The sequence below is a fragment of the Triticum dicoccoides genome, chromosome 1A (genome assembly GCF_002162155.2).
Source record: "Triticum dicoccoides isolate Atlit2015 ecotype Zavitan chromosome 1A, WEW_v2.0, whole genome shotgun sequence".
NCBI classification, from domain to species: domain Eukaryota; kingdom Viridiplantae; phylum Streptophyta; class Magnoliopsida; order Poales; family Poaceae; genus Triticum; species Triticum dicoccoides.
The window spans coordinates 578,823,914-578,842,860 of NC_041380.1; positions in this window are offsets into that span (position 1 = coordinate 578,823,914).

Genomic DNA, 18,947 nt, shown 5'->3' on the forward strand with positions numbered 1-18,947 from the left:
GCTGTTTGTGGCTAGGTCTCATTATCATCACGAGGGAGTCGCCGTAAACCGGCTCTCCTAGTTATGTCTAGCCTTAAGATTATCCCTCCCCCTTGGGGTGCCCTGCCCCTCCTTATATAAGTTGAAGGGGCGGGTTACATGTAGAGTCCAACTCGGATTAGGACTTAACCTACCATGGACTTATCATCACGGGCTTCTCACCATGGGCTTCTTAACGTCTTGGGCTACTTAACTCCAAGCGACTTATTTTCATGTCTAAGTACTTGCCGGGTTACGATCTATCTGCTGGGTCATAACTGTCTGCCGGGTTATAACTGTCCGCCAGGTTATAACTATCTGTCGGGTTATAACTATCCATCGGGTTATAACTATCCGCTGGCTTACAATCTGTCGGCTTATAACTGTCTTCCGGTTTTTCATCTGGTTTAACTGTCTAACTTATCATCTGCCGGTTTAACATCTGCATGCATACAATCTGACTTAACATCTGTTGGCTTATGATCTGACTTAACATCTGCCGGGTTACCAATGAAACACCAAGTCCCGGTCGGGTCATATCTTCGGCCGGGTCATACCGTGGGGTATATCCCCAACATTAGCCCCAGTTTAATTTGGATTTATCCATGATAAACTGATCATGTAAACACAAGAACAATTTTGACAGATTATGCTCCGGTTTAAGAACTTTTGTAAGCCGGCACCTGATCATCCTTAACTCCTGGTCATTTCCTTCTTCTAGAAAATCCGGTTTAATAGGCCAGCTTCATAGTCAATTTGCTGACGTTGGTTTCTCACAGAGAAATAATGTGAAGAATAATTCATTTGACTCATCTCCCAATGCTTAAAAAAATATTGGTCTTTGAAATACTCATTTGATCTTTAGCCGACTTGACGATGTGAAACTTGCCGGTTTATCATTGCCAAAATTGTCGGTTTATAAATATTGATGGCACCGGGTCATAATTATTTGTTAACATCAGCTTTGAAAATGTACCTCTTATATGCATATCACTTGTAGCCCCCAAGTCTTAAGAAGGTAGCGTAGTAACAGCTTAAGACTTGCTTCAATATAAATATTTCAATCTTGAAGAAATCCAGGTTGTTCATTGTAGTCAGTAGTCCAAACTAAGTATTCCACATATGTAGCCCCCAAGTGTCGGGTTGTCATGCTTGCAGCAACCTGGGACTTGAAATTGCCTTATGCTCATCAAAACTTTAACCAGTGTAGCCCGTAAGGGCCGGGTCATTATGCAATAATGAACAAGGACTTTGTATGTATGATCATGTAGATTCAAGCAGCAATGTGTAGCCCCCAAGGGCCGGCTTAGTAAGATAATACTAAGTTGGGACATTATATATACTTCATTGAAAATAATATCATATGATGTAACCCTCACCATGGGGCTTGAACGCACGTCCATAAGGTTAAGAGCTTTGTACTCTACCAACTGAGTAGTGGACCTTTCAATATAGTGGATTAAGGCTTCTGTACCTTGAATTTTTGGCAGGAGCAATTGATAGCCCCCAAGGGTCGACTCATTACGATGTGATGTGTCGGGTCTTCAATAAGGCCAGTAAAAATGACTTTGCATTAGCCCCCAAGTGTCATGGTGCATGCTTGCAGCGACATGAGACTTGCATATTTGATGTAATCTCAACTTGAATAATGTAGCCCCCAAGTGCCGGGTCGTAAGCCTACAGTGACTCGGGACTATTCCTTAAATTGTAGAATAAATTATATCCATTGATAAAATAATATCCATTGTGCTGAAGCGACTTTGAAAACCTCAATCATAATATTGGTTATTGACAACCATAATAAAAATCCAGCCATGTTGGCTATTCAAGATTTGAATAATATAATCCGCCGAGGGTATTGACCCGTAGGCATGCAATAGCATGACTTTGCTTGCTCAAGGCAAATATATCCTGGCAACTTAACACCCTTTATCAGGACGGGTTATCAAAACCTCAAATATGCTCAAATATGAGTCATAAAGATTAAGGCTACATGGCCTAAATTGTTTTAAACCATATGTTAATATGGAACAAGGATATGAATCAAAACAATGTTCAGAGAAAATAACAAATCAGAAAAAACAAGGCTTTCATAGGCCGCCAAGCCTAAATCTCAAGTGCTTTCATGGGCCGCACAGTCGCTGAGTTAAAACTTTTAAACCTTATAAGCCGTACCTCAAACAACCAATCGTCGTTTAACTTTGACAAGTTCAGGGTCTGTATAAGATTGACTTGTTAAGTGTACGGCGGGTTGTTCCAGGATTACCTGGGCGGAGTGGCAGACTTAAAAAGGCAGGATAAACCGGGGTTTTAGGTCAATACACCTGGCTTCCAAGCCTGGCTTTTAAGCCTATTACAAGGTTCATAAAAACTCTTGTCCTTTAGAACAAAGAGCCCCCAAGCAATATTTTTTGAGTTGTGCTTAATGGGCACCTATGTTTGAGTTGTGCTTTTGCAACAAACTCTCTTTGGTCCCTTTCACCTGGGTAGCAAGCCCCCAACTGTTTTGTAAGCATGGCGTATAAGCCCGATCAAAGGGTAATCATAGCTTCGCTCAATGAGCAGGAAGCCCCCATGTGACCATAATAAGATAAGCCCATATGGCAGGATACCCATGTTTGAACCGCGCATCATGGCAACAAGTTCTCTTTGGCAACCTTTAATATTTTTGAGAACTCGAACTTGCGAGAGATGATTCAACCGGAGTTTTAAACCGTATATTGAGAGCTTCAAACATTTATGGGAGAGATATATCTCTTATCCTGGATTTTAAACCGGAATTCTTCATTTTGAGCCGGAAATTTTCTAACCGCCTTTAAATTTTCACCAATAGGGCAGTAACCTCCGGGGCCGGGTTATTTTTCCCTTCAATGACCCGGAGTTCTTGAGTCTGCTTTAAACTGGCAATCATTTACTGAATCATGTCATCATAGCCCCCGAGTCTCAAGGCGACTCGAGGAGTTGGCTTGAAATTCTCCACAATTGACCGTGATATAAACCGGCATGAGTCATTCAACAACTCAATGATATAATAGTATTTTTTGTAGTAGACAACTTGTTCTGCATTGGAGAAACTTGCAAGCTAGAGTAATTGTTCTTTTAAAGAAAGCAATATATAACATAAAGATATACTAGATGGATCTCACCTGATATGTCAGACCAGAAATTATCCGCCGCGGACTTGATGATCACCGAAACTTTTTGAACTGGACCTCTTGATAACCCGGACTGAACTTTTTGAGCCCGAGCTTTTTGAACCGGAACTTTTTGATAATCCGAAACTTTTTGATAATCTGGAACTTTTTGAGCCGGAACCTCTTGATAACCCGGCCTGAATTTTTTGAGCCAGAGCTTTTTGAACTGGTACTTTTTGATAATCTGGAACATTTTGAGCCCGAAATTTTCTATAACCTAAGTCGAACTCTTTAGCGACTCGGGCGGAACCTTTCGGCGATTCCGCTGGAACCCTTTGGCGATTCAGACAGAACTTTTCGTCAAGGCGATCGGAATTCTTTGGTGACTCAGACGGAACCTTTCGTCGAAATGGTCGGAACTTTTTGATAATCCGGCTAGAACTTTCCGACTAGCCAGCGGAACCTTTCAATGAGCCTGACGGAACTTTTCGGCGAACCGACTAGAACTCTCCGACGAGCTGGCCGGAACTCATCATTAAGCTGGCCGGAACTTCTCGATCCCTGAAATAGTGCTCTCCAAGAACTCGACACCATCGTGCACGAGCCCCACAGTGGGCGCTAACTGTCATGGATTTGTCACGGCAGATGTCCTAGTGTGAGGACTTAGTCGTGAGGCTAACGCATCTATGTGGTAACTTGAGAGGGGTTGATCGGGATGAGAGACGCGAGACGGATCAACACACAAGACAAGGGTTTAGACAGCTTCGGGTCCCGGGAAACATAATCCAGTAACAACCCTACATGCTGTTTGTGGCTAGGTCTCATTATCATCACGAGGGAGTCGTTGTAAACCGACTCTTCTAGTTATGTCTAGCCTTAAGATTATCCCCCCTTGGGGTGCCCCCTCCCCCCTTATATAAGTTGAAGGGGCGGGTTACTAGAATCCAACTCGGATTAGGACTTAACCTACCATGGACTTCTCATCACGGGCTTCTCACCATGGGCTTCTTAACGTCTTGGGCTTCTTATTTTCATGTCTAAGTATTTGCCGGGTTACGATCTGTCTGCTGGGTCATAACTGTCTGTCGGGTTATAACTGTCTGATGGGTTATAACTGTGTGCCGGGTTATAACTATCTGCTGGGTTATAACTATCCGCCGGCTTACAATCTGCCGGCTTATAACTGTTTGCCGGTTTATCATCTAGTTTAACAGTATGCCGGTTTATCATCTAGTTTAACTGTCTGGCTTATCATATGCCGGTTTAACATCTGTCAGCTTACCATCTGACTTAACATCTGCCTGCTTCCAATCTGACTTAACATCTGCCGACTTATGATCTGACTTAACATCTGCCGGGTTACCAATGAAACACCAAGTCCAGGTCGGGTCATATCTCTGGCCGGGTCATACCTGTGGTATATCCCCGACAAGGACCTTCATACTACTTTGGAGGCATGCCGTCCTTTTTGTGCACACGTTGCTGGTCCTCCCGTGCCTCCGGTGCATCTTTTGTCTTCCCATACACGCCCAAGAAGCCTAGCAGGTTCACGCAAAGATTCTTTGCCATGTGCATCATGTCGATGAAGAGCGAACCTCTAGGTCTTTCCAGTAGGGTAGGTCCCAAAATATAGATTTCTTCTTCCACATGGGTGTGCGTCCCTCAGCGTCATTCGGAACAGATAGTCTGTCGGGACCCTTTCCAAAGATTACTTGTAAATCATGGACCATAGCAAGTATGTGATCACCGGTATGGATGGCAGGCTTTTCCGATGATCTGCCTTGCCTTTGAAATACTTGCCTTTCTTTCTACATTGATGGTTGGTCGGAAAAAATCGATAATGCCCCAGGTACACATTCTTCCTGCATTTGTCCAGGTATATACTTTCGGTGTCATCTAAATAGTGCATGCATGTGTGGTATCCCTTGTTTGTCTGTCCTGAAAGGTTACTGAGAGTAGGCCAATCATTGATGGTTACAAACAACAATGCATGCAGGTCAAATTTCTATTGTTTGTGCTCATCCCACACAAGTACACCATTTCTATTCCACAGCTCTAAAAGTTCTTCAACTAATGGCCTTAGGTACACATCAATGTGATTGCTGGGTTTCTTAGGGCCTTGGATGAGAACTACCATCATAATGAACTTCCACTTCATGCACAGCCAAGGAGGAAGGTTATACATCCATAGAGTCACGGGCCAGGTGCTGTGATTGCTGCTTTGCTCCCCAGAAGGATTAATGCCATCCACACTTAAACCAAACCATACGTTCCTTGCGTCACCTGCAAAGTCCTCCCAGTATGTTCTCTTGATTTTTCTCCTTTGCGACCCGTCAGTGGGTGCCCTCAACTTCCCGTCTTTCTTACAGTCCTCTCTGTGCCATCACATCAACTTGGCATGCTCTTTGTTTCTAAAAAGACGTTTCAACCGTGGTATTATAGGAGCATACCACATCACCTTGGCAGGAACCCTCTTCCTAGGGCGCTCGCCGTCAACATCACCAGGGTCATCTCGTCTGATTTTATACCGCAATGCACCGCATACCGGGCATGCATTCAAATACTCGTACGCACCGCGGTACAGGATGCAATCATTAGGGCATGCATGTATCTTCTGCACCTCCAATCCTGGAGGGCATACAACCTTCTTTGTTGCGTACATACTGTCGGGCAATTCGTTATCCTTTGGAAGCTTCTTCTTTCAATATTTTCAGTAGCTTCTCAAATCCTTTGTTAGGTACACCATTATCTGCCTTCCACTGCAGAAATTCCAGTGTGGTACCGAGCTTTGTGTTACCATCTTCGCAATTGGGGTACAACCCTTTTTTGTGATCCTCTAACATGCGCTCGAACTTTAGCTTCTCCTTTTTACTTTCGCACTGTCTCTTTGCATCAACAATGACCCAGTGAAGATCATCATCGGGCACATCGTCTGGTTTCTCTTGATCTCCAGCTTCCCTTGTTGCAGCATCACCGTATTCAGAGGGCACATAGTTGTCACAATCCTCTTCTTCTTTGATGTCTTCCATCATAACCCCTCTTTCTCCGTGCTTGATCCAAACATTATAGTGTGGCATGAAACCCTTATAAAGAAGGTGGGTGTGAAGGGTTTTCGAGTCAGAGTAAGACCTCGTATTCCCACATATAGGGCATGGACAACACATAAAACCATTCTGCTTGTTTGCCTCAGCCACTGCGAGAAAATTATGCACGCTCTCAATATACTCGGATGTGCGTCTGTTACCGTACATCCATTGCCGGTCCATCTGTGTGCATTATATATAATTAAGTGTGTCAAAAACCATTACAGAACATCATGAATAGATAAGTGACCAAGTTAATAGAAGTTCATCATCACATTAAAACCAAAGTACATACATAGTTCTCATTGAACAACATATAGCTCTCCAGAGCATCTAATTAAACCATACATTGAAACTATGTAAAACAATTCAATGCAACAACAAATGCGATCATAATTGCAACTAAGGTAACAATTGATCCAACGGCATAATGATACCAAGCCTCAGTATGAATGGCATATTTTCTAATCTTTCTAATCTTCAAGCGCATTGCATCCATCTTAATCTTGTGATCATCGACGACATTCGCAACATGCAACTCCAATATCATCTTCTCCTCCTCAATTTTTTCAATTTTTCCTTCAAGTAATTGTTTTCTTCTTCAACTAAATTTAACCTCTCAACAAAAGGGTCGGTTGGAATTTCCGGTTCACATACCTCCTAGATAAAAAATCTATGTCACGCTGGTCGGCATAATTGTCATAAACACTAAATGAACCAAATAGTTATAAAAGATATATATACCACATCTGAATCATAGACAGGACGAGGGCCGACGGAGGTGGATACCAAAACCATCGCACTATATAATAACGAACAATAATAGAAGTAAGAAAATTACACAAGTATCTATCTAAATCATACAAGGAAGAACTTTTTTATTTTAGAAAGAAGATAAGATCAAGAGGCTCATAACGGTGGTGTCGGCGACGAGATCGGCATGGGCAATCGACGGCGGTGAGGACGGGGACGGGACAGGAAGAACCGCCAAACCTAGACAAATCGTGAGGAAAATGGAGCTTGGACAAGGAGCTTCGAGAGGAGAAAGCTTAAGTGTGGTTCGGGCATTTCATCGAACACCTCATGTACATAGGAGGTGAGCTAGAGCACCACAAAGCTCTCCCACAGCCAACCAGAAAACATAGCACTCCACTGCTCTGCTCGTGTGCGAGGGGGTATATATAGGCATCTCATTGGTCCCGGTTCGTGGCTGGAACCGAGACTAAAGGATCCCATTCGGTCCCGGTTCCAGCCACGAACCGGGACCAATGGTTATGGGCCAGGAGCGAGGCCCATTGGTCCCGGTTCGTGTCTGGAATCGGGACCAAAGGGGCCAGACGAACCGGGACCAATGCCCCACGAGGCTCGGCTGGCCCCCTGGCCTCACGAACCGGGACCTATGCCCCCATGGGTCCCGGTTCGTGAGTGAACCAGGATTAATGGGCTGGCCCTTCCTGGACCAAAACCTTGTTTTCTACTAGTGTCCAGAGGTAATAGTCATTAGATAATTATGAGGATTAGAGGATCTAGATCAAGCTCTAATTGGAACAAGTAGAACTAGACTAGAGAACTAGAGGAGACTCCAAATGTTGGGGAACATAGTAATTTCAAAAAAATTCCTACGCACATGCAAGATCATGGTGATGCATAGCAACCAGAGGGGAGAGTGTTGTCTACGTACCCTCGTAGACCGACAGCGGAAGCGTTATGACAACGCAGTTGATATAGTCGTACGTCTTCACGGCCCAACCGATCAAGCACCGAAACTACGGCACCTCCGAGTTTTAGCACACGTTCAGCTCGATGACGATCCCCGGACTCCGATCCAGCAAAGTGTCGGGGAAGAGTTCCGTCAGCACGGCGGCGTGGTGACGATGTTGATGTTCTACTGTCGCAGGGCTTCGCCTAAGCACCGCTGTAATATTATCGAGGAGTATGGTGGAAGGGGCACCGCACACGGCTAAGAAAACGATCACGAGGATCAACTTCTGTGTCTAGAGGTTCCCCCTGCCTCCGTATATAAAGGAGCAAAGGGGGAGGGTGCGACCGGCCCTAGGAGGAGGCGCGCTGGAGGAGTCCTACTCCTACCGGGAGTAGGACTCCCCACCTTTCCCTAGTTGGATTAGGACTTGGGGGGAAGGAGGAGAGGGAAGAAAGGAAAGGGGGGTGCCGCCCCCCTCCTTGTCCAATTCGGACTTGGGGGGGAGGGGCGCACGGCAGCCCCTAGGCCTCCTCTCCTCTTCCTCCACTAGGCCCATTAAGGCCCATTAGGTTACCGGGGGGGTTCCAGTAACCTCCCGGTACTCCGGTAAAATACCGATTTCACCCGGAACACTTCCGATGTCCAAACATAGGCTTCCAATATATCAATCTTTATGTCTCGGCCATTTTGAGGCTCATCGTCATGTCCATGATCACATCCGGGACTCCGAAAAAACTTCGGTTCATCAAAATATATAAACTCATAATGAAACTGTCATCGTAACGTTAAGCGCGCGGACCCTACGGGTTCGAGAACAATGTAGACATGACCGAGACATGTCTCCGGTCAATAACCAATAGCGGAACCTGGATGCTCATATTGGCTCCCACATATTCTATGAAGATCTTTATCGGTCAGACCGCATAACAACACACTTTGTTCCCTTTGTCATCGGTATGTTACTTGCCCGAGATTCGATCGTCGGTATCTCAATACCTAGTTCAATCTCGTTACCGGCAAGTCTCTTTACTCGTTTCGTAATACATCATCTCGCAACTAACTCATTAGTTGCAATGCTTGCAAGGATTATGTGATGTGTATTACCGAGAGGGCCCAGAGATACCTCTCCGACAATCGGAGTGACAAATCCTAATCTCGAAATACGCCAACCCAACATGTACCTTTGGAGACACCTGTAGAGCTCCTTTATAGTCACCCAGTTACGTTGTGACGTTTGGTAGCACACAAAGTGTTCCTCCGGTAAACGGGAGTTGCATAATGTCATAGTCATAGGAACATGTATAAGTTATGAAGAAAGCAATAGCAACATACTAAACGATCGGGTGCTAAGCTAATGGAATGGGTCATGTCAATCACATCATTCTCCTAATGATGTGATCCCGTTAATCAAATGACAACACATGTCTGTGGTTAGGAAACATAACCATCTTTGATTAACGAGCTAGTCAAGTAGAGGCACACTAGTGACGTTTAGTTTGTCTATGTATTCACACAAGTATTATGTTTCCGGATAATACAATTCTAGCATGAATAATAAACATTTATCATGATATAAGGAAATAAAATAATAACTTTATTATTGCCTCTAGGGCATATTTCCTTCACCAACAACTTGTATATGCAAAAGTGTCAAAACCTCTAGTATATATAGGTTGGAGGGAGGATAGAAGGCACCACACAAGGGGGGCAAAGTCTTCCCCCTTGGCCGGCCAAGAGGAGGGGGGCTTCACCTCCAATTCGGCCTCCCCTTCCTTCCATAATGTGGGGGGAGGGGCGCCACCTCTATTTGGGCCCAAGTGGCCTAAGTAGCTGTAACACCCACAATGCGGCTATATCTCACACGTGTCGGCGCACGACTTAGAGGCATAGCCGCATGGTAGGTCTGTCACAAGAGGGGTAATCTTTACACATCCCATGTACTGAATAAGAAAGGGATAAAGAGTCGGCTTAGAATCGCCACTTCAAACAATACATAAATAATCCATACATCATCCAAGGTACAATCAAAGGTCCGAGTACGGAACCAAAATAAATAAAGACAACCCCAAATGCTAGATCCCCGATCGTCCCAACTGGGCTCCTCTACTGATCATCCGAAAAAGAAACATAGTAACGACTTGAATCCTCGTCGAACTCCCACTTGAGTTCGGTAGCATCCCCTGCACTGGCATCATCGGCACCTGCATCTATTTGGAAGTATCCGTGAGTCATGGGGACTCAGCAATCAAGACTATTTAAGCTTATGGGTAGGAAAAGGGTAGTGAGGTGGAGCTGCAGCAAAGCACTAAGCATATATGGTGGCTAACTTACGCAAAAGAGAGCGAGAAGAGAAGCAACGCACGGTCAAGAAGCTAAAAGTGATCAAGAAGTGATCCTGAAGCTACTTACGCTCAAGCATAACACAAGGCCATGTTCACTTCCCGGACTCCTCCAAAAAGAGACCATCACGGCTACACACGCGGTTGATTCATTTTAATTAAGTTAAGTGTCAAGTTCTCTACAACCGGATATTAACAAATTCATATCTGCCCATAACCGCGGGCACGGCTCTTGAAAGTTTATACCCTGCAGGGGTGTCCCAACTTATCCCATCACAAGCTCTGACGGTCAATGAAGGATATTCCTTCTCCTAGGAAGACCCGATCAGACTCGGAATCACGGTTACAAGACATCTCGACAATGGTAAAACAAGACCAGCAAAGCCACCCGACGTGCCGACAAATCCCGATAGGAGTCGCACGTATCTCGTTCTCAGGGCAACATCGGATGAGACAGTCTACGAGTAAAACCAACCCTCGAGTTTCCTCGAGGTGGCCCCGCAGGCGGCTCGGTTCGGACCAACACTTAGAGGAGCACTGGCTTAGGGGGTTAAAATAAAGATGACCCTTGAGTCTGCAGAACCCAAGAGAAGGTATATGGTGGTAGGCAGGCAAATGGTAAAACCAAGGTTGGGCCTTGCTGGAGGAGTTTTATTCAAAGCGAACTGTCAATGGGTTCCCATAACACCCAGCCGCGTAAGGAATGCAAAATCAAGGAACATAACACCGGTATGACGGAAACTGGGGCGGCAAGAGTGGAACAAAACACCAGGCATAAGGCCGATCCTTCCACCCTTTACCAAGTATATAGATGCATTAAAGTAAATAAGAGATAATAATGATATCCCAACAATATCCATGTTCCAACAAGGAACAAACTTCAACTTCACCTGCAACTAGCAAACGCTATAAGAGGGGCTGAGCAAAGCAGTAACATAGCTAAACAACGGTTTGCTAGGAAAGGTGGGTTAGAGGCTTGACATGGCAATATGGGAGGCATGATATAGCAAGTGGTAGGTAGCGCGACATAGCAATAGAGCGAACAACTAGCAAGCAAAGATAGAAGTGATTTCGAGGGTATGGTCATCTTGCCAGCAAAGTTCTCAGAGTTGCCGAAAGCTTGATCCTCGTTAGCATACTCAACAGGTTCCTCGATCACGTACTCATCTCCCGGCTCTACCCAAGGCAAGAATACAAGCAAAGTACCAACAATCAATCACGGTGCAACGCACAAGCAACATGATGCAAAACATGGCATGATATGCAAGACATGATATGCATTGCATATGCATGCTTCGGAAGGGAAAGAATGAACAAGGCATCAACTTGGCAAACCAAGTGTGCTGCTAGAAAGATGAGATGATTTCGGTCGAAATCGATATAAAGATCACCGGAAACGGACGCACGGTTTGCAAATGGCAAGCAAAACAAGAATTGCACAATTCTGCAATTAACATCATGATACCACTTAGAATACAACAAGAAACTAAGCTACTGCACTCCAACATAGCAACAAAGCTCATGGCAGTGATCTACACAAGATGCTTGACAAAACATGAACACTGAGCTATGGCTAAATCACACAAGAGCAGGTTCAAACAAGCATGGCAAAAGTGTAAAAGATATCAGCTTCACAGACTTGGTGAAAATACTAACATGCTAGAAATAACATCAGGAAGCCATGTTTAGAGCAAGCAAACAACATGCTACAGGAACATATCATAGCAAACCAAGGCATGGCATGAATCTACTAAATGCATAAAACAAAAGTCTCTTACTGATCATGGGCCAAAAAGGCACAGAAAATATGATGGAACCCATGTAAACATAGCAAGTTCTGTTAGTAGTTTCAGACTTGGCACAAAAATGAGCATGGCATAAACAGAATTATGAAGGCATCTTTGCAAGCTCAAATCACTCATCACAAAGCCTTGCATGACAAAACAAGCATATCAACAGCAAGATGACATGTTCAAGAAGCTAACCATGGCAAGAGCAAATTCATAGCATGCATGGATCACTAACAACAACCATGGCAAAATTGATTAACATGTAAACAATCTTCTAGGAACATTTTATAGCAAAAGTAGAGCAAGATTAAGAGATGCTAAGGGCACTCCATAATTGCAAACATGGGCATGGATTTATAGAGAATAAGCATATGTCGAAAACACCCTTACTGAAGATACTCAAAACAAGCATGGATCTCACTGTAGCATCAAGTTTACATGACATCAAAATAACAGCAGGATGAGGAGTTAGCAAAATCCTAAGTCACTGAAATCAGCAACATCACGAATCCTAGTTTGCATGCTTGTGCTAGTCACCACAAAGATCACAAAAATACATGGCAAGCACCTCTGTAAAGATGGCATGGCATAGTTCAAAACACATGTAGAGCTCATGCCCATATGAAGCACACATCAAATGTGACAAAAATGACAAAACATCATAATCTAATAAGTAGCAGCAGTAAACATTTTATAGCACTCTTGCATCAATGATTTGGGCATCAAGATGAACTCAAACAAGCATTCCACAATGTAATTGAATGAAGAGCATCTCATAATGAAAATGTTAGGGGGGAAAGGACTTAGACGAAATATACCCTCCGGATCTCAGATCTAGGGTTCATGGCACGGTTCTCGAGGTTCATTGGAAGACGTCGCCGGACTTGACGCGGATGAAGAGGACGGCGGCAGGAGCGGAGGAGGGAGTCGCCAGAGCTAGCTCGGGGGCGACCGGATCCGACGAGGACGAGGCGGCGGCGCTGCGGGAGGCGAGGCGCTGCGGGGCGGCGAGGGCGGAGCGGCGGCCGGCGTGGAGGAGCAGGGCGAAGGCGGCGGCTGGATGGCGGCCGAAGGCGAAGAGGAACGGCGGCGGCGCTGGACGGGCGACGGCGGAGCGGCGGCCTCGGGCGGGGTCGCCCGTGGGCGGCGGCGGGGAACGTGCCCGCGGGGGCCGAATCTGGGCCCGACGGACTTCGACGCCGCGCGGGACGGCGGCGGTGACGTGGCAACATAGGAGTGGTTGAGGCGACAGGGCGGACGCGTTCGGCCCGATCGAGACGTGTCCGACGGCGGCGGGGGATGTGGCTCTAGGGTTTGGACGAGAAATTCGGGGAAGAAGACATATTTATAGGTAGGAGGAGGTAGGAGTGTCCAAATGGAGTGTAGTTTTCTCCCACACGATCGTGATCCAACGACAGATGACATGGAAGTGGTTTAGATGGGTTATTGGGCCGTTTTGGAGGGGTGTTGGCCTGCAACACACAAAAGGCTACCGCGGTTACCCGGTTAACCGTTGGAGCATCAAACAGACTCCAAATGGAACGAAATTTGACAGGCGGTCTACCGTGGTGTACCAAGGCCACTTCGAAAATCTCGGTCCATTCCGAGGACATTTGACACGCGCTCACGAAAAAAACAAATGGGGTGCGCCGGTGCATGTGGGAGTGTCGGATTGCAAAACACACAACAGGGAAAAAGCTCGGATGCATGAGACGAACACGCATGCAAATGCGATGCACATGATGACATGATATTAAATGCATGACATGAAAAAAATGCAAAACGAAGACAAAACCCAACCACGAAGGAAAAACTCATAACTTAAAGCCAAAAATGGCAAGAGTCGGAGTTACAATATGGCAAGTTACATCCGGGTGTTACATTAGCTCTCCACCACTTGGACTTTTAATGCCCATTGATATTTAAATAAATATAAAAGCCTCCTAACTATTTCGAGCCTTCTAATATTAATTTAGCTTCACCGAAAACATTTTCCACCTATAAATATTATTGATCGGTAATAGCTAGTATTGCGTGATAAACCCCGAAACCCTTCCGGTGACCCCGAAACGATTTTGGTTGCTCTCGAAACTATTTCATGAATATTTTCTCATAACTCCCATTCTAACACTCAACAGATCGTGATTACTATCAACTTGTGGCCTTGTAGGTTCGATAAAACATAGACATGAATAAAACCCTTTCATTCAATGGCCGATAGTGGAACCGTGGACGTCCATATCGATCCGTATAAGTACAAGAGTGACATTCAAGTTAACCTTTGGTTATCATGTGATATTCCCTTTGCTTCACGATACTTTACAAAACCCGAGGTGAGATGTATTGGTATTCTCTTGAGTCATACACATGCTCTCACTATACCTGTATCCTCGTTATCGTTTTTGTTCTTCTTTCTCGTTGACATGTTCCGGCATCCCCGTGATCTAGTCATGTGTCTGGCCAGACGATGATGGACCTAAGAGAATATTGATCTTACATTTAGCTCCTTGTGGCTTTGACACTCCATACTTACCACTTCCATCTTTGAAATGTGCTACGATAATTCCTTGCACTTTGGGATTATCACTGCTCAGTGGGGAGAATGAGAGCTCTACCATTGAACTGGACAACTCCTTTGATGATACTAGCGGGCGTTTTGTGCATAGAATTCATGAGTCTGAGAGCAAGGAGGCTTTAAAAATGACGAAAGGAGGCAATGTGATGGGCCCTGATTGTATCCCCATTGAGGTGTGGAGAGGCCTCAGAGACATTGCGATAGTACGACACTAAGCTTTTCAACCTCATTTTTTAGGCAAACAAGATGTGAGAAGAATGGAGACGGAGTAGATTAGTACCAATTTTCAATAATAAGGGGGATGTCTAGAGTTTGGCTAATTATCGCGGAATTAAGATGATGAGCCATACAAAGAAGCTATGGGAGAGAGTCATTAAGCACCACTTAAGAAGAATGACAAGCATGGCCAAAATCAGTTTGGTTTCATGCCTAGGAGGTTGACCATGGAAGCCATTTTCTTGGTAAGACAACTTATGAAGAGACACAGGGAGCAAAAGGAAGACCTGCATATGGTGTTCATATACTTGGAGAAGGCCTACGATAAAATCCACGGAATGTCATATGGTGGACCTTGGAGAAATACAAAGTATCAACAAAGTACATTACCCTCATCAAGGACATGTATGATAATGTGATGAAAATTGTTCGAACAAGTGATGGCGACACTGGTGACTTTCGACTAAAATAGTACTACACCAGGGGTCAGCTTTGAGCCCTTATCTTTTTTGCTTTGGTGATGGATGAAGTCAAAAGCGATATACAGGAAGATATCCCATGGTGTATGCTCTTTGCGGATGATGTGGTCCTAGTCGATGATAGTCAAACCGGGTTAATAGGAAGTTAGAGCTATGGAGAAAAACCTTGAAATCGAAAAGTTTTTGACTTGGTAGAACTAAAACCGAGTACATGAGATGCGGTTTCAGTACTACTAGGCACAAGGAAGAGGAGGTTGGCCTTGATGGGCATGTGATGCACCAGAAGGACACCTTTTGGTATTTGGGGTCAATGCTGTAGAAGAATGGGGATATCGATGAAGATGTTATAACAATCAAATCAAAGCCGGATGGATGAAAATGGTGCCTAGATTCTCGCGTTCTCTGTGACAATAGAGTGCCACAAAATCTAGGCATGTATTATAAGACGGCAATTCGACCCACAATATTGTATGGCGCTAAGTGTTGACTGACTAAAAGGCGACATGTTCAATAGTTAGGTGTGGAGGAAATGCGCATGTGGAGATGGATGTGTGGCCACACAAGAAAGGAGCGGGTCCGAAATGATGATATATGAGATAGAGTTGGCATAGCACCGATTGAAGATAAGCTTGTCCAACATCATCTGCGATGATTTGGGCATATTCAACAGAGGACTCCAGAAGTTCTGGTGCATAGCAGACGGTTAAAGCATGCTGATGATGTAAGAGAGGTCAGGTAGACCAAACTTGACATGGGAGGAGACAGTAAAAAGAGATCTGAAGGACTAGAATATTACCAAAGAACTAGACATGGACTCGGGTGCATGGAAGCTTGATATTCATGTGCGCGGATCAAGAATTGGTTGCAAATTCATATGGATTTCAGCTCTAGTCTACCTCAAGTTGTTTGGGAATTGGGACTAAAGACTTTGTTGTTGTTGTTGTTAAGCAATTAATGAAGAGGAAAGTCCGGTCGAAAAAAAACAAGGTAATGACATAAGAAAAAGAGAAAAAAAACTGCATGCAAACCAACCAGAGGGAAACTATTGAAGTCGATTGAGAGCCAAAGCGAACGAGAGATAAATGAATCAATTGTCTCTTTTATTGATGGTTATAGATGCCTTATATACAGGGGAACAGACGCTAACAAAGGATGCGTCGGTTCCTATGTCGGTTCCTGGAGGTGACGCTCCAGGGAAAACTGCTACGACGGTTCACACATCATGGTAATATCTCCCTCATTATATTAGGAAAACACAAGGTAATGAGTTGGATCTACTGCCCATGTGCAGACTATCTCTATTACCGTGAGATATGTATGATCTTTAATGTGTTATGTTCCCATAATTGAGGTTGAGCATTTTCAAGTTATACACTTGAGTCAAATTTTTTTTGCATTCTTATTACAAAACCATGATGGCTTTTAATTACTTCTTGTAAATTAATTATCTCTCGCTTGCCCCTATAAGTAATCGATGGCTAACAATGTGAGGCTCTTGCCCTCAATGGCCACAACTTACTTAAGCGGGTCATGGACATCAAGATCAGTCTTGCATCCCATGGGATAGTGCGTGCAATTCAAGCCACGCCACCGGGACGCAAAGGACCTCAAGGTTAATGGTTTGAAACTCACTTTAAACTCTCAACCTGACACCATGAAGCTATCACGAGACCCTATGAGCATGGAGAACATGATGGTTGAGTATGACTCAACTAACATGTTTGGAGACTTAGACTAGTATCTCAATCTACTGAGTGATCAATATAATTTATGTCCATTTATGATGTTGTAACAACAACATAAGTATTGTTGTCATCATATATTGTATATCACAATATACTGTATCAGCACTTTGATACAAATACATTTGTATGTATTCTATATATCTGAAAGTGATTTTCATATTGAGAATCTTCATGTCTATATATAGATTTCTACTGGAGTCAATCCGACGAAAAATATGATATGTGCCATGTGGACATATGCACCACAAACTTTATACTCAGGGAAGTCCAATGTTGCCACTCTCATTGAGAGAAAGGAGATATTTAAATCGCTGGATGCTATGAGGTATTTGTTGGCTCAACTCGAGTCATATTTACTATCCCTGTGGGTACTCGAGTAACGTCGAGATGCTTTATTGCTTCCCAGGTTTAACTCGTACCCTACTAAGCTATGAAGGTATCCGTCAAAATAGTTTCCATAGCGAAACTTATGATGACAACAAAGAGAAATATCTTCTCTTCACCATATGCAACGGATATGGCAAGCACATTCTCTATGTATCATCGGCATTGCACTACACATACTACAAAACCCGTAGCACATGTTGCGTATGAGATAGTTTTCCAGAGTGTCTTTTGCATGACAAACTTGGCATTCCTGCTTTGGTTGACATTGGGTTGAAACCGAAACTATCAGCAATTCCACTGGTTTATGATTATTATGATGCTAAATTCTAATAACATTTGGATTTTATGTGCACTACAAGTGACACAGGGAAGCTAATTTTAAGGCTCACACACCTTAAAGTCTACGCTGAACCACTCAGACTCCTTGAATGCATCAAGTCGAGGTAAGTGGCTCTTCCCAGCCATTGAGTAGACTATTCTGGTATCCATGGTTCTAAAAGACACATCTATATGATGGTCCCAAGTGTGATTTTTTCACATGAAACCATTGGCTCATCCTGACATCGATTTCAAGCAAATCGAATGGATAAAATTTCAGAATTCTCCTTGAGTGCCTTCTCTATGGCCCTCAGATTGAAATTTAGCAATTTATCCTAATGTCTAGACTCAAAATGGTTTGGTAGAATCCCATCCAAAGAGTTAAGCTCATTGCATTATATTTACTTTGGAATTGCAACTTACCAACTTTACGTTGGAGTCATGCAGTTTTACACGCTCATGACAGAACTGCATAATATTATTCCCTTCTATCTTTGATATGTGGATAACTACCAAGTATTTCCTATCTGCAGTAATTCGCTTGCATACCGATATCACCACCCGGCATACATCATTGGCCCCTCAACATATAGTTGGGATCTATGTGAGGAATAACTGTATTTCCGTCAATACCTCAAGCCCCTCACATGGGGAGTTATTCAAGGCCAGTATGTTGATTCAATGAGGAACATTTCTAGGCATTAGGGGGAGATTTCAAGTACCATAAAGAATGCCAGGAAATTAGTGGAATGTTAAACACATTTTTTGCCTCAAATCCACATACTCAAATATCTGAACCATGTGTTCAGAAGATTTGCAACACATTGCAAATAACCTGCCAGATTCATTTACTGACTATAAAGGTGTCACACAATCCTACAATTCTGCCAAAATATGCCTGAAAGAGTGATGGTACCAACAAAATTCACTCCACTCCCTGTTCATAGCAACAAGGGGAGATGTATGGTAGAAGTACATCAGGATTCAGCTTCCTGCAAGCAAGGATATCAAGGCCTGTAAATTAGTAAATGCAAGTAAACTTCATTTTGACAGACACCTATTGGGTAGTATACACCCAGCGGATGGGAAACCTCCACCAACCCAGGTCATAGTGCACACAATGACCGGGACATCGGAATACCCGACTCAATTGCATTGGGA